Source organism: Brassica rapa, chromosome A09, assembly GCF_000309985.2.
Source record: "Brassica rapa cultivar Chiifu-401-42 chromosome A09, CAAS_Brap_v3.01, whole genome shotgun sequence".
Lineage (NCBI taxonomy): Eukaryota > Viridiplantae > Streptophyta > Magnoliopsida > Brassicales > Brassicaceae > Brassica > Brassica rapa.
Window position 1 is genome coordinate 33,963,374 of NC_024803.2, and position 23,401 is coordinate 33,986,774.

At 28.0% G+C, this 23,401-nt stretch overlaps 2 long non-coding RNA genes across 2 annotated transcripts; both read left to right on the plus strand.

Moving 5' to 3' along the window:
• The first annotated feature begins 3,055 nt into the window (after positions 1–3,055).
• On the plus strand, positions 3,056–7,522 carry LOC117128547. Its single transcript, XR_004451909.1, has 2 exons — positions 3,056–7,052; positions 7,421–7,522. It is a non-coding gene; the product is annotated as an uncharacterized LOC117128547 (long non-coding RNA).
• Positions 7,523–14,225: 6,703 nt separating this feature from the next.
• Positions 14,226–19,494, plus strand: LOC103841223. Its single transcript, XR_004451894.1, has 4 exons — positions 14,226–14,238; positions 14,531–14,539; positions 18,390–19,007; positions 19,111–19,494. It is a non-coding gene; the product is annotated as an uncharacterized LOC103841223 (long non-coding RNA).
• The last annotated feature ends 3,907 nt before the right edge of the window (positions 19,495–23,401 follow it).

Sequence of the window (23,401 nt, forward strand, 5' to 3'; positions counted from 1 at the left end):
ATTATATATAATGTTTTTTTTTACAAAATAGTAATGTTACATTATGGAGGTAAGACGTTTTTTTTAGTGAAAAATGGTAGTCTTACATATGTTTAATGTAGTTTTTTCATTTTTTATGTTGTATGTTTACATATTATTTATTTAAAATATAAATGTAAAATGGTAATCATACATATGTTTAATGCAGTATTTCCATTTTTTATGTTGTATGTTTACTTACATTTATTATTTTCCAAATTATATATAATGTTTGTTTTTTTATAAAACGGTAATGTTACATTATGGAGATAAGCCGTTTTTTTTCAAGTAAAAAATGGTAATCTTACATATTTTTAATGTAGTTTTTCCATTTTTTATGCTGTATGTTTACATATTATTTATAATTTTTGAAAATTAGTAATATTAAAATGTAAAACTATATTTTATGCCACGTGACATCTTTCGGGAGAAGTTTTTTTTGCTGATGTGGACGCTCTATGGAGCCTCAAAATGTCAATTTTATTAGTATCTTTTTTATAAAACGGTAATGTTACATTATGGAGATAATCTGTCTTTTTTTTAAGTGAAAAATGGTAGTCTTACATATCTTTAATATAGTTTTTCCATTTTTTATGCTGTATATTTACATATTATTTATAATTTTCGAAAATTAGTAATATTAAAATGTAAAACTATATTTTTATGCCACTTGTCATCTTTCGGGAGAAGTATTTTTTGCTGATGTGGACGCTCTATGGAGCCTCAAAAGGTCCCTTTTATTAGTATAGATTTAATAAATACTTATAATTTAATTTATTTTTTACTTTGTTATACACTTTTCAATAACTTTTCACCAATGAAATTTAATCAATTCAAATATTCTCAATTAATATTTCTTAAAAGTATAAAAAAATACCTTAACAATATAGAAAATTTATTTTTGTAAAACAAAAAAAAATCTAAAACATCTTACTTTCGGAAACGGAAGGAGTATGATTTTTTTGGATAATTTTCATTGTCAATAGATATAGAGCTTTTAATATAGTTGTATTTTATGTATTTGGCATGCTAGTTTAAATTTATATGTAATGTGTGTATCGTAAATATGATGGGTGTAACATAGTAAATGTTTTGGCTTAGGGTTGTCTTTGAGGTCATAGAGAGGGACTGATGAAAGAAGGGGGAATGTTACTATAAAATTGTGGAAACTACTAAGCAAAAACTCTGATATTTCCCAATAGTGAAACAGTATTTGGCTATAATATTTGCCAATTTTTAATATTATCTATAGTATAAGGATGTTGGGCTCGGGGGAGGTTTTTTTTTTTTTGCTCGGGGGAGGTTTGTTTTGGTGAATTTTTTTTGCACGTGTTTGTGTGTTGTTTCTTCATATTCTTTCTATAAAATTTACGACGATGTTTGAAATTTTGTTAAAATTGCAAATTAAATCTTTGAGGAATATACTTTAGTAATATTTGAAAGAAAGAGAGGAGCTAGTGTTTTAAAGACAAGTACGGAGAGGTGCTAGTGTGGCAATGGCTAACATGGCCATTGATAAGGATAATGTCAAAATTATATATACTTATTAGGTTTTTAAGGTCAACGATGGCGCTTTTATTCCATTATCGATTGCCACTTCTGAACTTAGGTTGTTTTGTAAAGAGATACGAATAGCTTATATATGTGCTAAGCTAATGTGGTGGTTAGAGTTTTTATGTTGTGGTCCAATAATTGAGTTCTTCCACTGTAGTGTTGGAAGTTGGTGGACTGAGATTATATGATGGGCTATTGATTAAGGATGTTGTAATGAATTTGTTAATTATATGTTTAATAAGTGTTTCTAGTCAGTTATGATTTGAACTTATTATAATAATAATGAACTGGGATGGTAGGAGCTGGTGTTGAAGTTGAAACCCTAATTTTTTATTTTTAAATCGTAGTTGCAGGACATGAGTTTTTAGAAATGAACTCTTTAGATGCTTTCTGATAATTGGTTTCCATGCTTCCCTTTCTACTAGTTGAGGAATGTTTTAAGTGAGCTTCTTATGGGAGATGTGAATGTTGTTATGTTATTGTTTTGGAATTATTTATTCTTTTGAGGAAAATTTGGTGGGGCATTCAAGATTTTTTTTTGTTATATGAGGTGATCTAACCGCAATGATGGGTCAAATTTCAAGTGGATTTGTGAATTTGTTGAAGTTTTTGTTGACTTTGTAATAATTTACAGGCTGATGTTGGAAAACTTTGGTTGGTTTCAGCAAAAACAAAAACTTTGGTTGGTTTCCGTTCATGTTCGGCCTCTGTGTAAATTTAAAATTTGTTAATCATATCAATTTATGAATATACGGCGAGGGTGGGGTGTGTCTGATTTTCCCAGTGGTGGTGTCATCGGTTTTTATTAGATCATTGTCAGTGAATGTGAAGTTGTCGAGCTATGTGCACCGTATGAACAAACACAGAAGTTTAAATTTAATTTATTGTTCAATAAATCATTTACCAAAATTCAATGTTTTTTTAGGGGTGGTTAATATACAGATTTGAAGAAAATTTCAAAAAAATATGATAATATTCTTTTAATGCATAGTTACATCATGATGTTGAAAGAGGTTTGGAGTTTTTGTTGTCTCCGTTTTTCAAGAAAATAAGGATTTTATAGTGGTTGTTCCACCGATTTAGAGAGTATTATGAAGTTTCACTAAATTAATTGATAAAAAAGTATAATGATTCTCATATACCATGAAAGAGAGTTTAACATACATTAATACAAATTTAAAATATGATTAGAAATTTTAATACATACTAAAAAGTTTTAAGCTTCAATATATAGAGCGTTTAATGTAAAACTCAATATTTTTGTAGGGTTAACACATAAATTTTTAGAAAAATTCAAAAAATATAACAATATTGTATTAATGCATAGTAACCTCATGTAATAATATATGGTGAAGGTCAAAGAGGTTTGGAACCTTTGTTGTCTTCATTTTTCTAGAGAATAACGATTTTATAATGGTTAGTCCACTTATTTAAGGAGTATATGAAATTTTACTATATTAATTTATAAAAAAATTGAACGATGCTCATGTACCATGAAAGAGAGTTTAGCATACAATAATACAAATGTAGAATATGGTTAGAAATATTTAAACAACACTAAAGATTATAGGCTTCAGTATATAAAGCATTTACCAAATTTCAATATTTTTGTAGAGGTACACATAGATTTTGAGAAAATTTCAAAAACTATGACAATATTGTTTTAATGAATAGTTGGATTCTACACTAATATATGATGATGTTGAAAGAGGTTTAGAGTCTTTGTTGTGTCCGTTTTAAAAAAAAAAACTATTTTGTAGTGATTATTCCATTGATTAAGATAGTATTATGAAGCTTTACTAAATTAATTGATAAAAAATTATAAAGATTCTCATATACCATGAAAGAAAGTTTAATATATACTAATAAAAATGTAGAATGTGGTTGGATATTTTTAAACAACACTAAAAAGTTTAGGCTTAAGTATATAGAGCGTTTAACGTAAAATTCAATATTTTCGTAGAGGTTGTTAACACATAGATTTTGAAAAAAATTCAGAAAATATAAAAAATATTGCTTTAATGCATAGTTGTCTTCTGTACTAATATATAGTGGTGGTCAAAGAGGTTTGGAACCTTTTTTGTCTCCATTTCTCTAGAGAATAGTGATTTTATAAGGGCTAGTCCATTAATTTTGGGAGAATATAAAATTATACTAAATTAATTTTTTAAAAAATTGAACTATGTTCATGTACCATAAAAGAGAGTTTAGCATACATTAATACGAATGTATAATGTGGTTAGAAATTTTAAAACAACACTAAAGATTATAGGGTTCAGTATATAAAGCATTTACCAAAATTCAATATTTTTTGTAGAGGTTGTTAACATATAGATTTTGCGAAATTATAATATTGTTTTAATGTATAGTTGCATCCTACACTAATATATGATGATGTTGAAAGAAGTTTAGAGCCTTTGTTGTCTCCGTTTTTCAAGAAAATAGTGATTTTGTAGTGATTATTCTACTAATTCAGATAGTGTTATGAAGTTTTACTAATTAATTGATAAAAAATTATAATGATTACCTTATACCATAAAAGAGAGTTTAACATACTTTAATACCAATTTAGAATGTCGTTAGAAAATTTTGAACAACAATAAAAAGAAAACTCGATATTTTCGTAGGGGTTAATACATAGATTTTGAGAAAATTAAAAAAATATAACAATATTGCTTTAATGCAGAATTTCCTCCTGTACTAGTATAAGGTGATGGTCAAAGAGGTTTGGAACCTTTGTTGTATTCATTTCTCAAGAAAATAGCGATTTTATAATGGTTAGTCCACTAATTTAGGGAATATATGAAATTTTACTAAATTAATTTATAAAAAAATTGAACGATTCTCATTTACCATTGAAGAGAGTTTATCATACATTAGAACCAATATAAAATGTGGTTATAAATTTTAAAACAACACTAAAGATTATAGGCTTCAGTATATAAAGAATTTACCAAAATTCAATTTTTTTGTAGAGGTTAACACATAGATTTTGAAAAAAATTTAAAAAATATGAGAATGTTGTTTTAATGCATAGTTCCATCTTACATTAATATATTATGATGTTGAAAGGGGTTTAGAGCTTTTGTTGTTTACGTTTTTCAAGAAAATAGCGATTTTGTAGTGGTTATTCAACCGATTTAGAGAGTATTATGAAATTTTACTAAATTAATTGATTAGAAATTATAACGATTCTCATATACCATGAAACATAATTTAACATACATTAATACAAATTTAGAATGTGGCTAGAAATTTTAAAACAACACTTAAATGTTTAAGCTTCAGTATATAGAGCGTTTAACGTAAAACTCAATATTTTCGTATGGGGTTAACACATAGGTTTTGAGAAAAATTCAAAAAATATAACAATATTTCTTAATGCGTAGTTGACTTCTGTACAAATATATGGTGATGGTCAAAGAGGTTTGGAACCTTTGTTATCTCCATTTCTCTAGTGCATTAGTTTAGGGAGAATGTGAAATTTTACTAAATTTTTTTTTTTTTTAAATTGAACGATGTTCGTGTACCATGGAAGATAGTTTAACATACATTAATACGAATGGAGAATGTTGTTTAAAACAACATTAAAGATTATAGGGTTCAGTATTTAAAGCGTTTATCAAAATTCAATATTTTTGTAGTGTTGTTAACCCATAGATTTAAAAAAAAATTCAAAAAATATGAAAATATTGCTTTAATGCATAGTTGCATTCTACACTAATATATGATGATGCTGAAAGAGGTTTAGAGCCTTTGTTGTCTCTGTTTTTCAAGAAAATAGCGATTTTGTACTGGTTATCCCACTCATTTAGATAGTATTATGAAGATTTACTAATTAATTGATAAAAAAAATTAGAATGATTCTCATATACCTTAAAAGAGAGTTTAACATATATTAATACAAATTTAGCATGTTGTTAGAAAATTTAGAACAACAATAAAAAGTATAATTTTCAGTATATAGAGCACTTAACATAAAACTCAATATTTTCGTAAGGGGTTAACACATAGATTTTTAGAAAAAAAATTAAAAAATATAACAATATTTTCTTAATATATAGTTGCCTCATGTACAAATATATGGTGATGGTCAAAGAGGTTTGAAACCTTTTTGTCTGCATTTCTCTAGAGAATAGCGATTTTATAATGGTTAGTCGACTAATTTAGGGAGTATATGAAATTTTACTAAATTAATTTAAAAAAATTAACGATGCTCATGTACATGAAAGAAAGTTTAGCATACATTAATATAAACGTAGAATATGTTTATAAATTTTAAAACAATACTAAAGACTTTATGGTTCAGTATATAAAGTATTTACCAAAATTCAATATTTGTGTAGGGGTTAATATATAAATTTTGAGAAAATTTTAAAAATATGACAATATTATTTTAATGCATAGTTTCATCATGCACTAAAATATGTTGATGTTGAAAGAGATTTGGAGACTTTGTTGTCTCCATTTTTCAGGAAAATAATGATTTTATAGTGGTTATTCCACCGATTTAGGGAATATTATGAAGTTTTAATAAATTAATTGATAAACATTTTTTAACGATTCCCATTTACCATGAAAAAGAGTTTAACATACATTAATACAAATTTAGAATGTGGGTAGAAACTTTGAAACAACATTAAAAAGTTTAGGCTTCGGTATATAGAGCATTTAACGTATAACTCAATATTTTCGTTGGGGTTAACACATAGATTTTAAGAAAGATTCAAAAAAATATAACAATATTTTTTTAATGCATATTTGCCTCCTGTTCTATTATATGATGATGGTCAAAGTCTTCATTTCTCTAGAGAATAATGATTTTTTAATGGTTAAACCACTAATTAGGGGAGTATATTAAATTTTACTAAATTAATTTATAAAAAATTGAACGATGCTCATATACCATAAAAGAAAGTTTAGCATACATTAATACAAATTTAGAATGTGTTTAGAAATTTTAAAACAACACTAAAGATTATACGGTTCCGTATATAAAGCATTTTTCATAATTCAATATTTTTGTAGAGCTGTTAATACATAGATTTTGAGAAAATTTCTAAAAATATGAAAATATTGTTTTAATGCATAGTTACATTCTACACTAATATATGATGATCTTGAAAGAGGTTTAGAGCTTTTGTTGTGTCCGTTTTTCAGAAAAAATAGCGATTTTGTAGTGATTATTCCACTGATTAAGATAACATTATGAAGTTTTATTAATTAATTGATAAAAAATTAGAATGATTCCCATATAGCAGAAAAGAGAGTTTATCATACATTAATACAAATGTAGAATGTGGATAAAAATTTAAAACAACACTAAAAAGTTTAGGGTTCAGTATATAAAGCATGTAACTTAAAACTCAATATTTTCGTAGCGGTTAACACATAGATTTTGAGAAAAACTCAAAAAATATAACAATATTGCTTTAATTCATAGTTGCCTCTTGTACTAATATATGATCATGATCAAAGAGGTTGAAACCTTTGTTGTCTCCATTTCTCTAGAGAATAGTCATTTTATAATGGTTAGTGCACTAATTTATGGAGTATTAATTTATGGAGTATATGAAGTTTTACTAAATTAACTTATAAAAAATATTGAACGATGCTCATGCACCATGAAACAGAGTTTAGCATAGATTAATACAAATGTAGAATGTCCTAAGAAATTTTAAAACAACACTAAAAAGTTTAGGCTTCATTATATAGAGCGTTTAACGTAAAACTCAATATTTTTGTAGGGTTATTAACACAAAGATTTTGAGAAAAATTCAAAAAAAATATAACAATATTTCTTTAATGCATAGTTGTCTCCTGTACTAATATATGATGATGTCAAGAGGTTTGGAACCTTTGTTTTCTCTATTTCTCTAGAGAGTAGCGATTTTATAATGCTTAGTCCACTAATTTAGGGAGTATATGAAGTTTTACTAAATCAACTTATAAAGAATATTGAACGATGCTCATATACCATGAAAGAGTGTTTTGCATAAATTAATACAAATGTAGAATGTGGTTAGAAATTTTAAAACGACACTAAAGATTATAGAAATCAATATATAAAGTATTTACAAAATTCAATAATTTTTAGAGGTTAACACATAGATTTTGAAAAAAATTCAAAAAATATGACAATATTGTTTTAATGAATAGTTGCATCCTAAACTAATATATGATGATGTTGTGTCCATTTTTTAAGAAAATAGTGATTTTGTAGTGATTATTCTACTGATTAAGATAATATTATGTAGTATTACTAATTAAGTGATAAAAATTATAATGATTCCCTTATACCTTAAAAGAGAGTTTAAAATATATTAATACAAATGTAGAATATGGTTAGAAATTTTAAAACAACACTAAAAAGTTTAGGCTTCAGTATATAGAGCGTTTAACGTAAAACTCAATATTTTACAAAAAATATAACAATATTGCTTTAATGCATAGCTGTCTCATGTACTAATATATGATGATGTCAAAGATGTTTGGAACCTTTGTTGTCTTTGTCTCCATTTCTCTAGAGAATGGCGATTTTATAATGGTTAGTCTACTAATTTAAGGAGTACATGAAGTTTTCCTAAATTAACCTATAAAGAATATTTAACGATGCTCATACACCATAAAAGAGAGTTTATCATACATTAATACAAATACCGAATGTGGTTAGAAATTTTAATACAACACTAAAGATTATATAGGCTTCAGTATATAAAGCATTTACCAAAATTCAATATTTTTGTAGAGGTTAACACATAGATTTTGGAAAAAAATTCAAAAAAATATGACAATATTGTTTTAATGCATAGTTCCATCCTACATTAATATATGATGATGTTGAAAGAGGTTTAGAGTCTTTGTTGTCTTCGTTTTTAAAGAAAATTGTGATTTTGTAGTGGTTATTCCACCTATTTAGGGAGTATTATGAAGTTTTACTAAATTACTTGATTAAAAATTATAACGATTTCCATATACCATGAACGAGAGTTTAACATACATTAATACAAATTTTGAACGTGGTTATAAATTTTAAACAACACTAAAATGTTTAGGCTTCAGTATATAGAGCGTTTAACATAACACATAGATTTTGAGAAAAATTCAAAAAATATAACATTATTGCTTTAATGAATAGTTGATTCTTGTAATAATATATGGTGATGGTTAAAGAGGTTTGGAACCTTTGTTATCTTTATTTATCAAAAAAATAGCGATTTTATAATAGCTAATCCATTAATTTGGGGAGAATGTGAATTTTTACTAAATTAATGTTAAAACAAATTGAACGATGTTCGTGTACCATGAAAGACAGTGTAGCATACATTAATACGAATAGAGAATGTGGTTAGAAATTTTAAACAACATTAAAGATTATAGGGTTTAGTATATAAAACATTTACCAAAATTCATTATTTTTGTAGGAGTTAACCCATGGATTTTAAGAATTTTTTTAAAAATATGACAATATTGTTTTAATGCATTGTTGCATCCTGTACAAGCATTTGAGATGTTGAAAGAGTATTGGAGATTTTGTTGTCTTCGTTTTTCAAGAAAATTGGCTTTTTATAGTGCTTATTCCACCGATTTTGGGTGTATTATGAAGTTTTACTAAATTAATTAATAAAAAATTATAAATTCTCATATATCATGAAAGAGAGTTTAAAATACATTAATAAAAATTTATAATATGGTTAGAAATTTTAAAACAACACTAAAAAGTTTAGGCTTCAGTATATAGAGCGTTTAACGTAAAACTCAATATTTTCGTAGAGGTTAACACAAAAATTTTGAAAAAATATTACAATATTGTTTTAATGCATAGTTTCCTCATGTACTAATGTATGATGATGGTCAAAGAGGTTTGAAACTTTTGTTGTATTCATTTCTCTAGAGAATAGCGAATTTATGTAACATAAACTTCGATCAGAAAGAATTTCAGTATTTCAGTATGTAACAAACCGGTGGAACTGGATTTGATATAGCGTAGAAGCTTGTTAAGAAGGGAATAAGCGGGTAAGGAAATGATAATGACTTGACTGCCTTTGTTATATTTGGTTTCTTTGATGTTGTTTGAGTATATAATACCGTTCATTGCCATAATCTCAGTGCTGCCTACATTCCACAAAATGAGCATCCAACTGCAAAATCCATTATAAGATTTCAAACAATAGTTTCAAATAAACAGTCAAGATAAGCAGTATTAGAGAGACTCTCGAGAACATCAAGTGGTTTCAGGTCAATCATTGGGCCCTTGTTTGATCATTTTCTTGATGGACATGTTTTGAAAGACCACCAGAAAACTACGAAGTACCACCTTCTGCTTCGTTTCGAAAAGTTGGCCTTTTAAATCCTTATTGCTCATATCAATTAAACGATTTACAAACTGCAGCATACCCGAACGCCTTTGTGACCATCATATATCTAATATACCGGCGAAGTGACCAAAATTTGAGGGAAGAGACGTTGGAGTCCACTGGCGAGGACGGTAGAATATGTATACGATGGTGGATGTTGCGGCTATTTGGCTGAGCACTCGAGCAGCAAATCCTTTTTTTCTTATCCAAGGAACCAGTGTTGGACTTCACCGGAACTTTGGTGGTGGACTTTCTGGGACTTTTCTGGTCGGGTTTTTGGGAATAGTATCCATGGAAGCGGTTTTGAATTTCGCGGGGATTGTGGAGATTGAGTTCACCGGAGCGATGAAGCTTAGAAGCTATATTTTGTACCCTGTAAACACTGTATGTTGTGGGTTATTAGTGAGATGATTGGGAACACGTTGTGTGAGAGGGGGCATTTGCCCCCAACAACTTTCTAAAATTTCATGTTAATCATTGATTAAATTTAATATGCCCCATTGTTTTTAGCAAATATGTTCCTAATCCATTGACCAATTTTACTTATGCTCCCAACAAATAAATTCTCTGCCTTCGCCCCTGATTGGGAAGTAGAGGAAGCTTTTGATTATGGGAGTATATATGTTGAGCTTGGTTGGAGGTGAAGCGTTTAGGTGTCACAGGGGAGATGAAGTTATGAGTAGCTTTGATTGGAGGAAGAAGTTACACAGACAATTGAATTCGACATTAAATTCTATAACTTTACACATTCACGGTTTAGGTGGATATTTTTATTTCTCAGGTTCGTAATTAAGAAGGGACGAAGACGGAGCACGAAGAGGCAGTATCTTATTGAGCTGAAAATTATGTCACACATTCAATTAAAAGAAACATGCCACCATAAGAAGCCATGATCGAACGTAATTTGTCAAACTTCAATTTATGATAGAATGGAGAACAGAAGACATGTGTTCAAAGGAGGAACCCTCTTTGTTGAGATGGCTTCATGAGAAGTGAGACTTGTCAGCTTTATTGTAATAGATGTTTTGTTGAGTGGTTCATTCCAGCCTTTTAGTTTTGGACACTTCAGTTTTTTCGGATCAATATTTTTGGTTTCGGTTTATTCAGTTCGGCTAAAATGAACCAGTAAAATAAGTTTAGTTCGGTTCGATATTTAGTTTTGTTTCTGAATAATCATTTTTTGTTTCAGCTAGAATTGAGAGTAATTTTTTACTAGTACGATAATTTCTGTTATTTTTGGTTAATTTAAATTTTTTAAAGAAAAATAAAAAACCGAAAGTCAAACCAGACCAAAAACCGAATTCTTTTTCAAAATTTTATCAAATTAAACCGAACTCAAAACCGTAACCAAGCCAAGAACAAAAATTTTCTATTCGGTTCGGACAAAATGGCTAGTTCAATCTTTTCTTCTGGCACGACCAGGGATGCGGTCATTACGCAGTTTTAAGTATGTACTATATGATTATCGATTCTCTTTTTTTTCTTTTTTTTTTTATGATTATCGATTCTCATTCCAAAAGGAACAGAAAAGAGTTAAATACGATTACTATATTTTTATTTTGGTCAAAATGATTACAATATACAGTATTAGGTAATACTTTTTTGCCAATGAAGGGTCTAACTTTGTTGTAACCCAAAAAAATATTTCAGGTGACGATAATTACAGTTTAGCCAAAAAATCAGATGATGTTATCATTGTTATAAATACAGTCTAGCCTGAACTATTTTGTTAGCGTCCATATGCTATACACTTTTCGTTTGGTTCTGGTATCGTTAGCAAAATAGATGATGCATTAATTTGTATGTGAAAAAATGAGGTTGATTCTCTGAGAACTGAATAATTATATTTTATGTGAAAAAAAGAAGAGAATAATTATATTTGGGTTGTTAATAATAAACATCAGAAGGAACGAATGGAACAAAGACGAATAGAATAAGATAAAATATATATATATAGAAGCATTAATTTGGACAATGAAATGTACGAAGAACTTAAGACAGTCTCAAGTAACATTTACAACGGATTATTCGCAGCTGGTGAAGATGGTTTCGGAACCAGAGAAATGACCAGCATTTGAAAACTACTTAGAAGATATTAAGCTTTTAAAAGGAAGTTTTCTAAACTCAGACATCGTTCATGTTTTATAAACTGGCGGATAGCTTAGCACGCAGTGCTAGGAAACAAGCGTCCTTTGTCGTTCACATGGATGCAGAGTTACCAATTAGGTTTACAAAGTCAACATAAGTCTGTAAATACTTACTATTAAAAAAAAAAATATATATATATATATAAGTAATGGAAGATTACTGATCCAAGTTACTTTTGTTGAATTTTTTGAAATGGTCATTCTTTTATATTTAAAAGAAATAATAAGTTTTGTGTAATTGACTGAAAAATCGTCGACAAAAAAAAAATCATTCTACTTCTACATATCCTGCATCTAGTATTTAGTATTCCATTAGTCGTATTTTTAGTTGTGCTGATTCCCTTCATTTTGTTACTTAACCACGCGTGTAGGGTGGTCAAGACATTCCGTAGATTTCCAAAAGATTTGAATTCGAATTTGCACTACACTAGATTTTTACGCATATGGCCACCGGACCTTTAACATTTTTTGTCGGAAAAATAGTTTACCATTTTTATTTTGTTACTCTGGACTTTGGAGGAAAGTATAGATTGACTATATGAAATAGAAACCTTTAATTATTTAGTGGTTTTTTTTGTCGTCCATTTAAATTGTTTAGTGGACTTATCGTCCGATATATCAAATAATTATAACTAGGTGACCGGCTCGCACCCTGTACGGGCATAAGAACATGATCGGTCCGCACTCTGTGTTTTCTCTCGGCCCGTACCTCACGAAAGGGAACACAGTAACGTCAGTATGAAGAAACAGATATTGTGTGTATGTATAATTGCAACGTCACAAAATATTTTGTGTGTTTACGAAGATACTTTCATTCAAAAAATGGAATAAATAGTGTATAGTTTTAGAAGTAACAGATTTTATATTATCATTAGTTAGAATTGTATTGTATATGTTTCGTAATTCTTTATTTTAGGTGAATAATATTATTTTTCCATAAATAATAAACAAACATTTATGTAGACATATTAAAAGAAAATATAATAAAAATCAAAATATTATCCATAAATAATATAAATTATGAAGTACATTTCTCGATAAAGAAAGCAAATTCAATTAGAAACGTGCAAAAAATTAAATAAATTTTGTAAGCAATTTGACGGGTTAACATTATTTGATAAATTTATAAATTTCTAAATTTTATTGAACATGAAATAATATTAAATTGACATACCGTCATCGGTCTCGTAACTCATCACAATCCATCTGGCAAATACAAAAAATAAATAATTGTAACAGTTTATATATTTTAAAATTTGTATTTGACAAAAAGTAGATTAAAATTACGTACCGTGACTACGGAATATTCTGAAAAATTTGTTTGTAGACAACATTCAATGTTTTTGTCTTCGGCTTCCCTTCTTTACCAGTTATTAGGATTTTAATCCAGATCTCGACTTAACTCTTGAAAGTGCAACTTTGCCTTGCATTTTGTAAGCATTTTATAAATTATTTTAAAATTATGATAAATTTATTCTTTAAACAACGATAAATAATTTAAAAATAATAAGCATAAACATTTTTGGATTTTGTAATATTTAAAATAGTTATTATATAATTATATTCGAACACAATTCATCAAGTAGAGGATAAAACTATTATAATTATCTTATATAAAATTTCGTTCATTTTATTTTATTGGTTATAAATATTAAAAGTAATAAATAAAACATTATTAGTCTTTCAATAATTTCGAGAATAGTTTCCATAAATTGTTATTTGTAATATTCGTTAGATTATATGGCAAGTGATGTTAAACGTCAATAAGTTAAACAATTATTCCATATTTGGAAAACATATATATATATATATGACAAATTAAATGGTAGAGTATGTAAACAACTGTTTTCTACCAGCTTGAGTTAGAACACCGTTGTATTTAAGAATCATAAGGGCCTCTACAGGTCTTTATTCTTCGCCTTCATCATCCCACTTCAGCGGCTTCAGTTGAACCTTCTTGTATATCCCTGAGAAATTTCCTCCCTGCGCCATTCCAAAAGGTTCTCTGCTGTGAGAAAATGACCTCATGAATTAAATAAAAAATGCATAATGCTAGCTTACTTATAAGATAGTATATTCAACAAAAAAAATGATATAAGATAGTATTACTAAATGATACTATGTAATACTTTCCCGGACAATATTCAACAAAGAGAGAGAAAGTACTAAAGAACCTCTTCAAGAACTGTTTTAACTTGGCGAACCTTCTCAGCATGTTCAATCAAGGTTTTCTGGATCACTATCACTCTCATGACCTGGTCTACATATAAAAAAAGGAAGATCATATTGTCGTTACCAGTATTCAACACATGGAAAAGATAGACCAAACATGCTTTTTGGAGACAAAACACAAAGAGTTGAGTTCAGGGTTCTAAAGATGAGGAACCTTTGCGTCTAAACACATTTTTCTTAGCACACAAGTAGCATTGTCGTAATACCTTAATAGTATGAGAGGAGAGATTTGTCAATAATACTTTAAAGAATGAAAAAAGAATGTTTGTATTTTAAGACCTTGGGTGTCTCCTATATATATACAGTCGATTTATTCTCATATTACTGATTTTAATATTTTGCACAATAAATAATAAAATCGTTTAAAGAAAGATATTAAATATGTATTGTCAAAAAATGATTTGCATATGATATGATTTTAACTTGCGCAAGTAATCCATATTAGAAATGTAAGTTATTAAAAACAAACAACCTAACTAGAAACATTAAAATATTTTGTAAGCAATATAATAAATATGATATCAACATGCGCAAGTTTACCGTTTGAATATTAAGGAAAGTTTTTAATATTTGTCTTAATTCTAAATCTTGCCCAAGGGTAAACTAAATCGATAAAATTTAATGATTTCAACTTGCGCAAGTAATCCATATTCTGAATAAGTGATTTGCATATTTAATGATTTCAACTTGCGTAAGTAATCTATATTAGAAAGGTAAGTTATTAAAAACAAATTTTATCAATAAGTTATTTGCATATTTAATGATTTCAACTTAATCCATATTAAATGTGTATTGTCAAAAAATGATTTGCATATGATATGATTTTAACTTGCGCAAGTAATTCATATTAGAAAGGTAAGTTATTAAAAACAAACAACCTAATTAGAAACATTAAAATATTTTGTAAGCAATATAACAAATATGATATCAACATGCGCAAGTTTACCGTTTGAATAATAAGGAAAGTTTTTAATATTTGTCTTAATTCTAAATCTTGCCCAATGATAAACTAAATCGATAAAATTTAATGATTTCAACTTGTGCAAGTAATCCATATTGTGAATAACTGATTTGCATATTTAATGATTTCAACTTGCTCAAGTAATCTATATTAGAAAGATAAGTTATTAAAAACAAATTTTGTCAATAAGTTATTTGCATATTTAATGATTTCAACTTAATCGATATTAAATGTGTATTGTCAAAACATGATTTGCATATGATATGATTTTAACTTGCGCAAGTAATCCAAATTAGAAAGGTAAGTTATTAAAAACAAACAACCTAATTAGAAACATTAAAATATTTTGTAAGCAATATAATAAATATGATATCAACATGCGCAAGTTTACCGTTTGAATAATAAGGAAAGTTTTTAATATTTGTCTTAATTCTAAATCTTGCCCAATGGTAAACTAAATCGATAAAATTTAATGATTTCAACTTGTGCAAGTAATCCATATTGTGAATAAGTGATTTGCATATTTAATGATTTCAACTTGCGCAAGTAATCTATATTAGAAATGTAAGTTATTAAAAACAAATTTTGTCAATAAGTTATTTGCATATTTAATGATTTCAACTTGCGCAACTAATCCATATTAGAAAGGTAAGTTATTAAAAACAAACAACCTAATTAGTAGGGGTGGACACTTTACCCGATATCCGAAGTGGCACCCGAACCCGATCCGAAAAACCCGAACTGAAATCCGAACCGAAGTAGCAAAATACCCGAACGGGTATTGAATAAGGAGAGATTTGATACCCGAACCCGAACGGATAATACCCGAACCCGAATGGATATCCGAAGATAACCGAATATATGTATAATTAACCTTATATTTTTAGTTTACATCTCTCATTTTATATAAAATATTTATATTGATACTACACATACTTTAAGTTCATATGATATACATACAATTACGAAAAAAATGATTTGCTACTCACTTAAAATGCATGTCAAGTTTTTTATTTAAAAAATTAACAAAAAGTTACATCCGAAATTTTAAAAAAATAACTAAATTAATGCCTTTTTAGTTTTAAAATGTTATGTCCAAATCTATTAACTATTCATTCTAATAAAAATAAAAAATTAGTTAACTGAAAGTTATATTTTTAAATATAAGAAACTTGAGAAATGAAAATTTTAATTTTTTTTTTAAATCTAAATATCTGAACCAGATCCGAAATAACCGAATCCGAACTAAAAATACCCGAACCCGTCCCGAAGTACAAAAATACCCGAACGGGTTCTACACCTCTATACCAAAATACCCGAAAATCTGAAATATCCGACCCGAACCCGAACGGGTACACAAGGCTAAACTAAATCGATAATTATTATCCCCTAGCTATATATGGGCTTAATGAAATTGACAATAGTTTTGGGTTTGTCTACATAAGCGATTGATTAAAATAAATAAAAAGGAAAAATTTAAAAAAACCAGCCAATAGAATTATAACGTTTTTTCTGAGAAGCTATATATGAGTGTCAACTCAGCAGAAATCACTAAAGTGACTTCTCTTTTAATGTATAGAGAGATTTGTAGGCTTTTCACTCTTCTGTAGTTTCTCAAAAAGAATTATAAAGCCCATCATAAAATTATGAGCCACTCAAGAGGAAACATTCAACTATTTAGTGGACTTTTTTTTAACAACTTAAATTAAATAATCGGATATTAAACAGATTCACAAATACATACGTAATAATAGAAAAAAGGAATTACATAAATAAAAGGATGAGAACAACATCCAATTCCAGTTCTTGCGATCATTGATTCTTTGTCGCACTACGAACACAATTTCTCTCTTTTGTTGTATGACATTGGTCTTGTTCTAATTTAGATTTATATATTCTTCGGTTCAGAATCTAATTTATTGATTTAACCATAAGAAATAAAAATTGACAAAACCAATTGTCAACAATTATATGGATATAGCCATATAACAAAGAGAATACACCTTCTATGTGCTGCATTCTTCTCCAATGTTGCAGCGAAATATTTTGATACCAAATATACTACAAAATATAAATTATGAATACCTTGGATAACATCATACTGCTTTCGGTCTTTAAATCTTTTTCCGCTTCTTTGAGTCCATGGCGGCTGACGTATTTTCTATGGCAAATTTAATTAAACTTTTTTTGAAAAATCGGAAAGCCATCACATATTGATAGACATGTCAGCTAGGACTAAAGTGGGCAGTCCGAGTCCATCCAACCATAAAAATTATTGAGTTTCAACTTAGTTTTATAAGCTCAAAAAAATTTGGGCCTTTTGGGCTAAACCCATTTGGGGTTTGGATATTTTGGACCTAAACCCGTTTGGGATAAAACCGATTCGAAAACTCGATATTTTATATTTTAGTTTAAATATATCGTTTTTGCAATCAAAACCATTATTAGTATTGACATGTTATTTTAATATTTTTATCTAAACTCTAATAAAACAAATATAAAAATTGTTAATGCACTTTATTGTTTGATCATTACAAATGTCACATTTGAAATTTTGCAAATGTACATTCTTATTTTATGCACAACATGTTTTTCTTTTTCAAAATACAAAGTATAAAACGCTTGACCATGTTTATCATAAATTTTATTCTCTTATATATTTAGTTTAATTTGTATTTGATTATTTAAATCTTTTTAAATTTGGTTTGTTTAAAATATGTACAAAAAAGTGTACAAAAAGTAAAAAAAAAAAATATTGATAAAGAAAAAAAGTTAAACTCACTTTATATTTTAAAGCAAAAATTTGAAACTATTTTTTATAAAAAATTCACATGTATTAAAACAATAGAAATGATAATGACAATTATTTTTTGAAAAGCAGAAAAAAACTCAAAAAACCTTATAGTTCTATAAGGGCCGGGCCAGGCTAACTGCTAAGTAAGGTAATACTTAAATCTTCTTTTCTGTAAATTTGTGAACATGGTTGATTAGATTCTTGTTGAAAGACGGTCTTATTATTTATCTAACCGAAATGACCAATTAAATTAGTCATGTTTTATAGTTAATGAAAACATATAGCAATGCACAGTTAACAACCATCCCTCACGGCAAAACTATTAGACCATGATTATAGGGGTTTCTTAATATGAGTTTTTAAGTTATTGAGGGATTTAAATCAAAACAAAATTAAAAAGCTGTTACCGATCCTTAAGAAAGCATTTTGATAACCGATTACTAAGGGGTTTTTTACTCTACGTATCAGCAAACCAGAGGAAAGACATTTATTTTTTATTTTTTTATTTTTTCTTGTTTTTCTCCGTCTTCTCCGATTCTCAGCCAGACCAATCCGATTCTCCGCCAGACCAAGATCGTGTCTGACGCTCCAACGAAGACCGTGTCTGCAATCGCTGCGATTTGTGGTGTGGACTAAGTCGGCTTTTGAGAAGGGGCATGTGCTTTCAAGGGCTGATGGTGAAAATGGTGAAAATGGTGAAAACTGTCACGTGAGAAGACTTGGAAGAAGAGCTTCGTCTGCTGGCATCTTACAGAGGCCAAACACTGACCAAAACTGGTATGTGGTAGTTTTTTAGCGTGGGAGGCATGATGTATTACCGAAAGGCTTTGGAGCTCCAGGCCTTCCTTGATATGGCAAAGGATGAAGGTGCATCACGAAACTTTGTGATGATTACTTCTAAAACCTGTGTACAAATTCTCGAGTCTGCTTTCCCCAAAAGAGAGGTAAGCCTTCATCCAACCAAAAACACAGTTATTGTAAAATGTTTATATATTAATTACCTAAAAAATGTTTATATGATTAAAGAATATTGAAAAAATGGAACAGGTTCAAGATGTTCAATATGCAATTTGATGAGTTGCATCAGAGACAATCACAATGGACAGTTCCAGACACAGAGCTAAGAGAGTCACAACGGACAGTTCCATTCATTAGCTTTGAGAATTTTTCTATTCAAGTTTGGATTTTTTTTCAGAACTATTCTCGATTATTGTACTAATCTTTATTTTTATGTTTTTTTTAATCTATGTTATAAATGTTATTTTTTAATATGTTTTATTTAATAAATAAAAAATTTATTAAAAAAAAAAAAATTAAGAACCCCTAATTAAGAAACTCTACCGTTTAAAATGAGAGTTTCTTAACTAGAGTTCTTAACACCACTTAAGTACATTTAAAATTTTTTAATAATCGTTAAGAAACCCACTTAAAAATCATAGGATAATCATGCTCTTAGAGCATCTCCAAAAGAAACTCTATAACTCCAAATATAGAGTTTTTTGTTCTCCAAAAAGGAACTTCAAAACTTCAAATTTGAAGTTTTGAAGAGTGAAACTCCAAATATAGAGTTTCACTTTTCAAAACTTCAAATTTGAAGTTTCATCTTTTTATTTGCATTTTGGTCCTTACACATCATATTTATAATTCTTAAATATTTTTTTTGTTTATTATTTTAATCCTTAAAACTTTTATATCTCATAAATATTTCAAATTTGTTATATAAACTTAAGTTTTACACATGAAATTAAATAAAAAAAATTAAAACAAGATTTATAATATTTTAAAACTAGAATTAAACAACAAGAATATTACAAAAAAACCATAATAAAAACTTATTAAAAAGACACATGAAGACATAATTATTACTCAAATTTAAATATTATAACAACACTAATAGTCTGGTAAATTTGCTCCAGAACCTCCAAAATCTCCAAAATATTGTTCAACAAATTTTGTGTAATCGAAGATGATTGTTGTTGTTGCTCTTGACGCATTTTTCGTATGATTCTTTCTTGTTCAGATCGAATGTATTCATGAATATTAACATAAGCTAAGTTTTTTACCAATATTTTATTTTCCTCTTTTATTTCTTTAAAAGCTAACTTTTTTGCTTCATTTTGCAGTCGTAGTTCAATCATCTCATGATCTTTTTCCCTGCTTGTTGTACTTTCGTTTAAAAGATCAAGGATTTTTTCGTTTGATGATATCAAACTATCAGCATATTATGAGGATATCCGGTTTCAACAATTTTTGGCTCGTAATCTACAAATAAAAAATAAAGAGAATCATTTCTTACTTCGAAATGCACTAGTTGATCATATATGAGAGCATTATGGAAATAATTTTATGCAATAATGTAATATTTGCTTGCAGTTTAATATTTAATTATGTACTTTTATTTATAATTTTATATTTTAGTGTAAGATTTTTTTTAATTAATATTTCTGTAATATTTATATATATGTATTAGTTATTTATAGAAGTTTTATGAATTTACATCAACTATGACAAATATAAGGATCATAGTGTAAAATATAAATAATTTTGAAGTTAGGTTTGAAGTTTTACTTTTGGAGAAGAACACATTGAAACTTCAAATATAAAATTTTGGAAACTTCAAAATAGAGTTCTTTTTTGGAGATGTTCTTATGCCTCGTGGATAACCGCCACCTGTTTCTTCGTTGTAGCACTTATTATTAGGATCAATCATCGTGCCTTTTGTTTTAGGAAATCATTTTTGTGAAAACTTTTATGATGGATATTGGGACTAGTTTTATATTACTACAAAGTATGAAACATTCCAATAAAGTGATTTTATAGACCACTCACACTAAATCGGTAAATCCATGAGAATACATATTATCTGTTACAAATTGAAATGTACTCATTTTTAGTTGCAAGCAATATTTTATTTTTTGGTAAAACTGATATCTTATATAGATGTTCCAAAACTTAAAGAAAACACTGCATACGATTTTTCTTTGCAAGTCCTTACCAACGGTACAAAATAACAGTTGACAAGAAGACCTAATCCTATTCTAAGTTATGCCTTTCAACCTCCACATACTTGCTGATTAGCTTCAGTATACTTGACTTTGTATAGTATCAACCACAAATGTTTTCTCTAGTAACTTTTTCTTTTTAGAGAACTCGATATCGGTTGTAGTATGAGATATGCATGCATGTCTTCCTTGATTTCCTTTCAAGTTCGAAAGATTTTCTGTTTCCAAAGGCAAAATAACACATAACCAAATAAGTGAATAACCTAGCTTCATACACAACAATATCATTTGTTTTATCAACTCTATATTCTGTTTGTGTTCCTTTTCCCCCACTATTTTATCAGCCCCAATCGTTAATATGATTTGCTTCATCTGCAATATTATAAAACAAGTCAGTTTTGTAGGAATCTGTAATATTATAAAACATACCCAAATTTATATTTTTTTATTTTAAAAAAAGCTTCAAAATTCGACAGCTTTTTTCAAATATGTGGTGAATCATGTGCATTTGCCATCTTCACACATTCCAAAAGCCAGCCTAAAGTGTATGCAACATACTCGTGAACTCTATGAAAGTAACTTTTGCAAGTAACTTATATGTGTAACTTTTATACAAGTAGTTTTGCAATAGACGGTTCAAAACTGTTGAAGATGGTATATGAACCGTGGAATAAATGAGGATATATAAATATATTAAAATGCCTTTACAAACAATACAGTTATGTACCGTACTTATGTATAAGCCAACATAGAATACTCGAAAACAATTTTTTTTTTCTACAACTAAACAATACAGTTATGTACTATAAGCCAACGACATAGAATACTCGAAAACAATATATATTTTTTTCTACAACTGTGATATGTTTCTCATATAGATTCTTAAAACAGTTTTTAATTGTTTGAGTCGTTTTAGATTCTTTGTATTGACAAATAAGTATACTTCATACTCCTTATGTTTCATATTAAGTATCATTTTGACTTTGTGCACACAGATTAAGGAAATAATTAATTTTGTATATTTTCTATATAAAAACACAATTATATATACATCTAACCATATTTCAATCAACAGAAAAATAAATTACTGCATAAAATTAATAAATTTTGTATTGAAAGTCAAAAAGGATACTTATTTTATAACGAAAAGATTTCTCTACAACAATACTTAATATGAAACGGAAGAAGTATATTTTAACCAAGACAATACACCAGTCTTGAAGGTAGAATCGGTTTCTTGTCTTCACTTGTTTGTTTGGAGGGCCATCACATTCTCAAGCCAAACTTGGAACATACCAGTATACCAATTACCAGATAAGGAAGATACAACTCACTAATTAAGATCTCATCAAAAACTTTTGGCGGTGATAGGCTACATATTTAACGGCAAAACATAGAACTGAAACAATTAAAGGTAAGTTTAAGAAGGGAAGGTGGTAATTTTTTTTTTTTGTCAGGTACGAGTTGGAAAGAAGTTGATACTACTGGCCGAATGATTTGGTGAGCTGCCTCCTCTTCCTGTCTTTATGTCAACAACATAATCACTTATGAAAGCTTATTGTCTTGGTAATATCCTCCCACTTCGGCTTTTGCTTTACAGCCGTCATATTATTTTCTAAGATAGTTTTCATTTAAAACTAGATAACGCCAAGTGGCAAGTGACAACGTATTCCCATATTAAACAGATAAAAACAAATTTTGCATTTACTAACATTCAATAATATACAGTTGAAGATAAACACAATAAATGATTCCTGAAATTGACCGGTAACATATTAATGTCAACAACCAGAAGACAAAATTAATAGTTAGAATCTTTGTATGATAAAGAGAAATGGACGATAAAGATATAAGAATATAAATTTTTCTATTCCAATCATTTAGCAAGAAAAAACGATTAAATATTTTATGATATAGAAAAAACAAATTTCAAGGTCCGGATGAGTAACGTGTAGAACAACTGCAATGCAATTTTAATAATAATAAAAATATAAAAATATATAGATATATATAAATTTTTATTATATGATTCGGTTCCACCAATCGTATCTTAATTTTCAATAATTTGGGTCGTGTTTGGAGTTTGTTAAGCTCATCACATGTTGGAGACACTAATTAACAAACATAATTTGATCATCAAATAAGATGAAATTAAAAGAGTTGTCAATAAATTTTTAAGAAGCCAAAACCATATATTTAATAAAATTTGTAAATCTATGTTAAATTCAGTTTGTGAATGTATGTTAAAATCAGTTTATTATTATTTTATAATAATGATAATATGGAAATATAATGTTATTTATACTGAATATATTAGGGCTGGGCAAATAAACCGA